This window comes from Lupinus angustifolius, chromosome LG02, assembly GCF_001865875.1.
Source record: "Lupinus angustifolius cultivar Tanjil chromosome LG02, LupAngTanjil_v1.0, whole genome shotgun sequence".
Classification (NCBI taxonomy): domain Eukaryota; kingdom Viridiplantae; phylum Streptophyta; class Magnoliopsida; order Fabales; family Fabaceae; genus Lupinus; species Lupinus angustifolius.
In genome coordinates this window covers 4,543,562-4,554,698 of record NC_032010.1, presented here as the reverse complement: position 1 = coordinate 4,554,698, position 11,137 = coordinate 4,543,562, and the positions used below count along the sequence as shown (strand labels likewise).

The 11,137-nt window shown below is 34.3% G+C and overlaps 1 non-coding gene across 1 annotated transcript; it reads left to right on the top strand.

The window, feature by feature from the left end:
• TRNAR-UCU lies at nucleotides 10,582-10,654 on the top strand. Its single transcript has one exon. It is a non-coding gene; the product is annotated as a tRNA-Arg (tRNA).

The following is an 11,137-nucleotide window of genomic DNA, read 5'->3' as shown; positions in this document are numbered from 1 at the left end:
CACACACACACAACCTGGAGAGTATATGTTAATAACTCCAAGCTTGGGAAGTAAATTGTTAAATAAGGAGGGTTCCAATGCCTTGGTCAGGATATTTTCAACTTGATCAGTGGTGTGAATAGGTAATAGATGAAACAAATTAAGTTGAAGCCTTTCCCTTACAACATGACAATCAATCTCAATGTGTTTTGTTCTTTCATGAAAAACAGAATTAGCAGCCATGTGCCTAGTAAAGTCATTATCACAAAAGTGGAGAGCAGGTTTCTAGCGATTTAGTGCCAAATCTGTTAATAGATGGGTTAACCATTGTACCTCACAAGAGGCAATGGCTAAGGCATGGTATTTTGCTTCAAATGAGGATCTAGAAAGAATGTTTTGTTTCTTGGCCTTCCAAGAAACTAATGATATGCCTAGAAACATGCAATATCCAGAAATGGATTTCCTGGTATTGGGGCAAGAGGCCCAATCAGAATCACTGTAACCTTTAATTTGTAGAATAGAAGTGGAAGGATAGAATATACCTTGGCCAGGATTACCTTTAATATACCTGAGAACTCTTGTGAGGGCCTTGTGATGATTGGTTGTGGGAGCAGCCATGAATTGACTCAATTGTTAGGTTGCAAAGCTTAAGTCAAGTCTAGTATTAATAAGATAGAGTAATCTACCAACTAGTTGTCTATAGAATTCGGGATCAGAATATAACTCATCGTCTTGCTGTTTCAAGTGAGGGTGTTTTACCATAGGTGTTGGAATAAGTTTTGAATGGAGGAAACTTGTATCAGATAATAGATCTAGAACATATTTCCTTTGACATAGTGAAAGACCATATTTAGAGGTTGCAACCTCAAGGCCAAGAAAGTATTTGAGAGAGCCAAGGTCTTTAATTTTGAAAGTTTGGTCCAATTGATGTTTAACATATTGAATTTCAGAAATATCTTTACCAGCTAAGATTAAATCATCCACATAGATCAAAAGGGCAATAAATTTAGAAGTAGGACCTTTAGTAAATAAAGAATGTTCATGATGAGATTGTTTATAACTTATAGACAAAAGAAAGGATGAAAGCTTGGCAAACCATTGCCTACTTGCCCATCAAGCCATATAAGGATTTATTTAACTTGCATACCTGGTTAGGAACAAAACACTAAACACCTTGAGGAAGAGACATATACACTTCTTCATTAAGGTCACCATGGAGGACATTATTATTGACATCTAATTGTGGAAGGGTCCAATTGAGGCAAGAGGCAAAAGCAAGCAAAATTATAACAATGGTGAGCTTGACAAGTGGTGCAAAAGTGTCCAAATAGTCTAGGCCTTCTGTTTGTGTATATCCTTTGGCCACAAGTTTGGCATTGTGTCTTTCTATAGTTCGATCAGAGTTATATTTGAGCTTAAACACTCATTTAGACCCAATGTCTTTCTTATTGGCAGGAAGGGGAACAAGGGTCCAAGTATTGTTAATCTGAAGAGCTTGCAATTCATTTCTCATGGCTTGTATCCATTCTACATATTTTATGGCTTGAAGATAGGTTTCGGGTTCAGTGTGAGCTGTGATGGATAAGCAATGATGTAGGTGTGTGGGAGAAAGGGAATTATAGGACAATACATCTTCTAAAGGGTGCTTAATCTTGGGAGCAGTAATGTTAGGTGTACTAGTTAAGAGGTTGCAATGATAGTCTTTAAGATAAGAAGGAGGTTGGGAGATTTTGTATGATCTCCTAGTAGGGATGGAATGGAGGATATGTGTGTTGGATGTAGGGGTGATGGTGGGTAGGAGATACTAGATTGTTGATGGGTGGATTGCAGGGCAGTGAAAGTGGTAGGTCATCATATTGTACGAAGGATGAGTTGTCTATGTTGGTATGGCTTTCTGGTTTAGAATTGGTGATAGCGGCTTTGTAGGGGAATATGTATTCATAAAACACAACATTCCTAGATATGAAAATTTATCTGGTTTGGAGATCAAGAAGTATGAATCCCTTAGTACTTGTCTTATATCCTAAAAATAAGGATTTTCTAGCTCGAGGATCCAATTTGGTTCTGTTTTGTGTGAGTGTGGATGCAAAGCAAAGGCTGTCAAACACCTTAAGGCCATGAAATTTAGGTTTGTTACCAAGAAAGGCCACTAAAGGACTTTTCATATCAAGGGTAGCAGTAGGTAATCTGTTGATCAAGTAGACTGCATGATTTGCAACAAAGTTCCAAAAGGTTTTAGGAAGGTGTGAATGGAAGAGAAGGGATCTAGTAACATTGAGAATGTGTGTGTGTTTTCTCTCCACGATAGAATTTTGTTGTGGAGTTTCAACATAGGATGTTTGATGTAGGATCTCATGTTCGTTGTAAAAATTGGACATGATAAACTCAGTGTCATTGTCAGTCCTAATCATTTTGATGTGCTTGCTATATTGGACCAAGGCATATTTGACAAAATTACGAACAAGATTTCTTGTTTCAGCTTTTGAATTCATGAGAAAAATCCAAGTGTGTCTACTAAAGTCATCAATAACAATTAAGAAGTATTTGTGTCCACGAATTAAGGGAACACCAAGTGGTCCCCAAATATCCATATGGACAAGTTCAAAGATATGACTAGTCTTAGAGCTACTGGTAGGAAAATGTAGCTTTGTTTGCTTTGATAAATGGCAAAAATTCACAAACAGTAGTTGCATTAAATTTCACATAAGGTGTGTGTGTGTGAATATGTGATAAGATCTTATGAGATGGATGGCCTAATCTGAAATGTCATAGATCAAAAGAAGGAATGATACAATCATGCAAAGCATTTACAGAATGTGAAACAAGCTTATTACAAATATATTGCATAGAAAGAATATAAAGGTGATTGTAAGCTTCAACATGTCCAATCATGTACATAGAAATCGTATCCTGAATCAAACAATAAGATTGATCAAATAAAAGCTTGCACTACAGCGAGGCAAACTTGTGAATAGATATCCAATTGTATTTAAAATCAGGCATATAGAGAACATTATGCAAAGTTAGAGTATTAGAGAATATCACTCTTCCTGAGTGTTTAGCAATCATGGTGAGGTTGTTTGGCAATTTCATGTTTATAGGCTTAATGTTATGAAAATAAGCATAATTTGATAGGCTATTTGTGACATGGTCAGTTGCCCCTATATCAAGTAACCAAGAGTCTATAATAGGATGGATACCTGATATAGGATGACTATCACTGTTTGGTGGATCAGTATTAATGTGACTTATGTTGTGTTCAGGATTAAAACTCAATAAGGCTTCTTCTTATTGCCTAAAATTAGATTGAATCTGCTTTTCTAGTTCAGCTCCAATGTCTTGAGAATTTGGTGTAGAGACACTGTTTATGAAACCATTAGAGCTTCTTGGCTTAAATTTGAAGTTGGGGGGAGCCATATTTGAAGTAAAAAGTGTATATTGTGTGCCTTTCTCTCCCACATAAGGTACAAACCTTGTTATTCTGTCCCCCATATCCTTTGGTAAGAGTATTAGCTCCACCATTATTATTTAGCCTTCTTGTATCTTTTGTCAAGTCTTGGTTTGATCCAACATATCCTTTTCTATTTGGCTGCATTCTCCAGTTATGTAACGGCATTGATTATGGTTTTATTTTCTCAAAAAACAGTTCCTTCAAACTTCCTTTCTTGTTGGTGAACTAAAGAAAAAACTTTGTTGATGGTAGGAAGTGACTCCATGAGTAGGATTTGAGACTTCACTGTATTATATTGGTCATTGAGAACTTTCAAGAAAGAGATGGCATACTATGTTTCTCTGTATTTTCTGAAGATCTTTAAAAATTCACAACTGCATTTGTTGTTGCATATGCATGTAGGAAAGGGTCTTAGGGAATCAAGGTAATCCCAAATTATTTTCATATCTGTGTGGAAGGCTGAGACACTTTTGTCTCCTTACCTCATGGAATAAAGTTCTTGTAATAAATCTGAGATCGTGAAATGATATCCTTTAGAGAACCTTTCTTTGAGGTCCTCCCATAATTCTTGAGCACTATCGATATAGATGGTGTTATGTGATAAGTGTTGTGAAAGAGACCTTGAGATCCAAGAAACTACATAACATTGCATCTCTCCCACACATCAAAATTAGGATCATCTTGATCTGGCATTCTAATTGAGTCGTTGACGAATTTATACTTGTTCTTTGACATTAATGCTCACTTCATGGATCTGCACCATGAATGACAGTTGCTTCCATCTAAGGGAGGAGTCACCATAGCAAAGCCTGGGTTATCTCCTAGATGAAGATAATATAGATTTGATGAGGGGTCTACAAGTTGTCTTGCCTGGTGTAATTCTCCATGTTCTGTATCTTCCATGTTTTGGATGAAAATGGAATCAAGGAGTAAGAAATTTGAATCAAGGGAATTAGAAGGATGTTTTGCAGCAGAGCTCTCAATTTGAGAGCTATTTGAGAGCTAATTGAGAGCTCTGATACCATAAAGGAATTTGAATATAAGAATGAGTATGAAGATTTGTGTGTTATTGATTGATTTGAAGTTACAATATAGAGGAGATTGTATAACCCCCAACTTTTGCTTGCATTTTAAGCAACTAACTTAGAATAACAAACTAACTAATTGACAAACAATCTGAAAACATATTTTGCCCATGCTAAAATAGAAGAGCTCTACTACAAAACAACCTTCTAGAAGATAATACAAAAAACTCCAAGAGGATCAAAAGTTGCACCACACCAGCTCATGTGCCAAGATGTTGATCTGGTGCGCCAAGGTTTATCTGGTGCGCCAAGGTTGATATGGTGCGCCAAGGTGCTGATGCGCTAATGCATTGATGCACCAATGTGCCAAGGTGCGCTCAACTGTCTTGGTCATGTTGTCTGGTCAGATGCGCCAAGGTGCTCAACTGTCTCGGCCAGGATTCCAAGGTGCTCAGCTGTCTCGGTCATGCTTCCTGGTCAGATGCGCCAAGGTGCTCAACTATCTCAATCAGGATGCTCAGACTTGGTATAGGCATGATGCACTGACTGTCTCGATCATACAAGACTAGCTAGGTCAGACTGATAAACTTGGCTTGTTCCATGAGCAATTCCTGGCACAATAAGAAGAATAAAATTAATAGGAATTAACTTCATTAAACTATCTTTTTGGGGGAAATTGTTTTTTTTTCTTTCTATTTACCTATCTTTTAGAAGAAGTAAAACAAGACAATGTTAATAACATTTATTAATTCTACTCTAACATAAACATAATAAATACTAGCAGTGTTGTTCTTTAATTTTGTGGCCCAGTACGAGAAAACAATATGAATCCCTAAATTAATTATATGGAATAAATTTGAGGGCTTAAAAAATATGAGATGGTAAAAAAAATAAGTACCAAAATAATTTAATTAAGTATTGTTTTATATTAGATTTTAAATAAAAGAGGTCTCATATACATTGTTTTAATATAATGTATATTTTCATTTCGGATTGATTATTGTTACTTGTTTTGAACTTTAGTCCAATATTTTTGGAGTCATCTTATTTATGAGCATTAAATAGTCTCATAATTTTCTAACAACAACCAACGACCATTGAAGAATTTATACGTTGAGTAATAATAATGGACATCACAACAAAATCAAAAAAGAATAAAAACAATAATATATCTCTAATGCGATGATAAAATTAGTTGTATAGATAAAAATAGAGTAATTAATCATTTACATCCATCATATTTTTCGTGGTTGCCAATTTAATCCTAGAAAAATTTAAGTGATATTTTAGTCCCTATAAATTCAACGTTGAGTCATCTTACTCCTTCCGTCATATGAGCACTGTTAAATGTGACAGATTTGCTGGCGTGGCACTTTAAATGTGGATGTGGATCATGGTGGATGGTCCTACGTGTACAACTTGCCATGTAAACAACCTGTTATTATTTTAAATTTTTTATGACTCAAAACAACGTCGTTTTTGTAAAATTATTTTTTTAAATAAATTATTATTTAAATAAATTATTTTTATACTAAACGACGTCGTTTTGCATTGACAAAAACGACGCCGTTTTGATCGATCTTCTTCCTTCATTCATCTTCACTCGTACATCTCCTCATTTCCTTCAATATTCTTCACCCTTCAACCTAGAATATTCTTCACCTTTCGGCTTCACCCTTACATCTCCTCATTTCCTTCAAACAGAAGTTAGGCCTGAAGAAAATGAAGTCAATACAGAAGAAAAAGATATTAGCACCAAAGAAAAGGAAGTCAACACGAAAGAAAAATAAGTCAGCACCAAAGAAAAGGAAGCCATCACCAAATACAAAGAAGTCAACACCAAAGAAAATCCATGTTACCCCTGAACCTGAGGTTGTTGATAAGGTGAATGATCCTGTACCTGAAGTTCTTGAAACTGGACCTGAACCAGAAGCTGAAGGTATTGAACATGAACCTCAATAACCTACAACTTCATTTGAGGATCAAGGACATTCATCTAATAGTGAATATATGCATACCCCTGTTTCCACTGAAGATGAAGGGAATGCATTTAGTAAGCACCCCATGTTCAATGAAAACAATGTATTTGGACATGTACATTTATAGATTGGAATGGAGTTTGCAAATCTCAAGGTGTTTAAAGATGTTGTCAAAGACTACAACATTTTCCTGGGTAAACAAATTAAATGGAAAAAAATAATCTTATGAGGGCAATGGCTGTTTGTGTAAGTCTAGAGTGTGGTTGGATTGCCTTTTTGTTCTAGGGATATTAGGATCAACACTTATCAACTGAAAAATCTTCGACACATGGCATACTTGTTGCAGGATCTTCCGAAATAGGGCTGCTAGTAGGGATTGGGTTGCCAAAAAACTTGAAGTAAGGTTGGTGACACAACCTGATTTAAGGAAGACACAAACAATTAATTTAATGAAAGAGGACTACATGGTTCTCTTAGAGAAGAAAAAGGTGAGAAAAGCCTTGAAACAAGCAAGATAAGCAATTGAAGGTTCAGGGGGAAAAACAGTATAGTCAATTGTGGGATTATTTAGAGGAAATTCATAAAATCAATATTGGATCAACTGCTGTAATGGAAGTGATGCCAATTCCTGAATCACCACTAATATTCCACAATCTGTTTATATTCCTAAATTCTTATAAAGAAGGTTTCAAGAATGAATGTAGATATATGATCGGCAACTTCTGTCTGATGTTGGACATAATGCAAATAACCAGTTTTATGTTATTGCATATGTTGTGGTTGATTCATAAACCAAGGATAATTGGAAATGGTTTCTAGGACTGTTGGAACATGCTTTAGGTTCTCAGGACATATATGGCTGAAACTTTGTATCAGATCAACCAAAGGGATTGGAATTTGCAATAACTGAGGTTATGTCAAGTGCACATCATAGAAACTGTATGTTGCACATTTGAAAAAAATTCATCAAATATTTTAAGGATAAGGAGCTAAGAGGTGTTGTCTGGGAAATAGCTAAATGCACAATAGTTGATGAATTTAACACTTAGATGGAAAAATTGAAGGGCAAGCATTTAATGGTATGGTCTTATCTAAACAATCTTGAGCCTAGTTCATGGGTGAAGACATTTTATAGCCACCGACCTAAAGTGGACAACATTACCAACAACATGTGTGAAGTATGGAATGCAAAGATTGTTGAGTATAGAGATAAACCAATTTTAACTATGTTAGAGGAGTTGAGATGCTACATCATGAGGAGAATGAGACAACACAAGCTAGCCATGAGAAATTGGAAAGGAAGTTGCTACCTGTCCAATAAAGAAGATTGGAGAAAATCAAAGTGGAAAGCTGTAGATGGACTCCAATATGGACTAGAGATATTGAGTGTCAAACATATGAGGTAAAACATAGGTCAACCAAGTTGGGGGTAAGTTTGACAAACCAAACTTGCACTTGTCAAAAATGGTAACTCACTGGATTGCCTTGTGAACATGTTGTGGCAGTAATTGCTTTCAATAATGATAGCCCTGAAGACTATGTACACAATTGGCTAACTATGGATGCTTTGAATGTAACATATTCATATGTCATTAGCCCAATTAGTAGTGATGAATTTTGGGTTAGCACAAATCAGAATCTCAAACCTATTACACCAAACCTGAAAGGCCAATTGGTAGGCCTAAGAAACATAGAAAGAGAAACTTAAATTCATAATGTGCTCCTGGCAATTCACTAAAATTGCAAAGCTCATGGAAGGCAACTTGTCCAAAATGCAATGAACAAAAACATTATGGTAAAACTTGTAAGGGTCCATGTATGCCAAGAAAGAATGGTAAGAAACATGAAACATGGGTCCCTGAAAACATACAACAACCTAAATTACTTGAAACTCAAGTAAATTATACTACCCTCTACTATGTATATTCTTGTTTATATTGTTATCTATAATTTATGCTAAATTTATGTATACTGGTTGTAGGAGAGTCAGGTTGGTTCATCCAGAACTGTAGCTGGAATTCCAACTAATGTGAGATACCCATCAATGTTGGTAAGAACATATTCCTAGATATTTAATTACGTTGTCATTTTCCGAGGCTAAATTAGTATGTATATACATTTTGTTTCAATTTGAGGATAACAACACAATGGAGTCACCTCAAGTCCAACCATCAACTAATCCAACCTCAAGTATATTAGTACCACTTTAATCCATCGAACAACATCAGGTCCAACCTCAAGTGAAACCAAGAAAACAACCTTCAAGGTTCAAGCCACTAAGAACTAATTCAAAGAATGCTAAGAAGATATGATGGACAGTTTTTAGTAATGTAGTGTTTTGATGTTTTGTTTTTATAATGCTTAGAAGATGTTATTTTGTGTTAACAATGTCTCCATGCAATTTTTATTAGGATGGTAGGATGAAAATTGCCATTTTCTATTGGTATTTTATGCTGGATTAACTATTAAATATAACAGACCCATTTTGTGTTGTTATATTGTACTGCATTCACTATTTATTGTTGCTATTATGTACTGCATTCAATTTATAGTTGCTATCATAATACAAAACTAAAATAACTTGCATAAACAATAACTTCATTTCATTGATAATACATAACTTGTATAATAGAAACATAACTTCATTAGATAATAGAAACATAATCAAAACATAAATAACTTCATTTCACCCACACTACAACTACTTGCTCATTTGGAAATAGAAATAATAAAATCACTAACAACAAATAACAGACTAAACACAACTGCTACAACTACAACTTTTCTGGACCATATGACATGTTCTTTCATGATCATTTGAATTTCTTTTAGATTAGCTTGCAAATCATCCATATCTATAGCATGATCAATCTCGTTTTCTTCCTTCATGGCTGAATTTCTTTCCCAATCTTCAACCCACATAAAAAGTTCACACAATATTTGTTTCCTTCCTCTAGAAGAATGAAAGTTGTTTCAGAAGTGGAAAATAACATAAATCAAAACTTCACAAAAAATGGAAAATAAAAACAAAAATAGTGTCAACCTTAAAATATAGACATTCATATAACTCTTTCTTTGGGTTCTTCATAATCTTTGATGTGTATACATCAACAAGCCTTCTGCAATGGCACAATGGAGGAGAAAATCGTTTATCTACAGAATTCACATCGCCGTAACTTGTTAGAGAGGTGCACAACGAGTTCACATGACCATAGTTTTTCATGTCATATGTAAGATGATAACAAAATTAGCTTGATAGGATTTATGTTATAAGAAATTTGGGTTTGTAATTTTTAAGGAAGAAAATGGAGCAAAACAACATCGTTTTGCTTCTTATTTTTTGTGGAATTTTTATGTGCAAAACGATGTTGTTTTGCTTAATGTATTAAAAAAAAATGCAAAACGACGTCGTATTGAGTCGGAAAAAATTTAAAAAAATAACAGGTTGTTGAAATGACAAGTTGTACACGTAGGATCATCCACCATGGTCCATGTTAACGTTTCACGTGTCACACAAACAACTTTGTGACATTTAGCAGTGCATACATGACGAAAGGACTAACGTGACTCAGCGTTGAATTTATAGGGGACTAAAATATCACCTAAAAATTTCCAAGGACTAAATTGATGACAACGAAAAAGATGAGAAACATAAATTGATAATTACTCATAAAAATATTTAGATCCTCATTATAAATCATGTGTTGTGACTTGTGACTTGATGCACACCCTTACAAGCTGGTCCTAAATACTAGACTTAATTAATGGAAAAAATAACTGTAACTATTTTTCCACTACATATCTTTTTGGAATGGAGGGACTATTATAAAGGACAAAAATATGAAGATAATACATAAAACTAATACAAGTATATATTAATTACATTTTTTAATATGTGAATTACAACAATAAAGAGCCTCCCAAGAATACAAAAGAAAATAACTAGTTTTAGAAAACTAAATTCACCACTTCTCGTAAAAATATCATTTAAAAATGGATTTTCTATTTTCTCTTTACTAAACAACGCTATTGGGACACGTGTACATTTTAATGCTAAATTTGGAAGAAATTTGATTTGGTAATTAGTCTGAACCATATAACATTGTATTTATTAAAGATATATATTTAGTAGATACTTAACCAAGGAGCGCCCATGGCCTAATGGATAAGGCGCTTGACTTCTAATCAAGCGATTGTGGGTTCGAGTCCCACTGGGCGTGTTTTAAATTTTAGTTTTTTTACTTTTGTAATCATTTATTAAACTGATAGACATAATATAAACGTATGGGGCTAGGGACAGAGAGTTTGAACTTTCAAGTAATCTATCCAGCTAGGTATATGGACTATATTTCCAAGACATTAACTGTAATTAGATTCATTTTGCCTCAGTTTTGAAGATTTTCCTACCACAATTACATAGGGTAGTTATAAGACTAAAGAACTTTAATCTGACTGACTTCTTTTAAGACTCATTTGACAAATACTTGTTATGTTTAATGAATTTTAAAGTAATTATATAAAACCAATAACTTACAATATTTGAGAACTTACTTCAAATATATAATTAACAATGTCGAATAATCATATTCCACGTGATTATTCTGCTACGGTATGAAAGAGTTACTCTTTTAAACACTATTTTTTTTGTTTAAATAAATTTGAAGTAATGATCTATGTAATTGGAGTCATAAACCACATAGCTT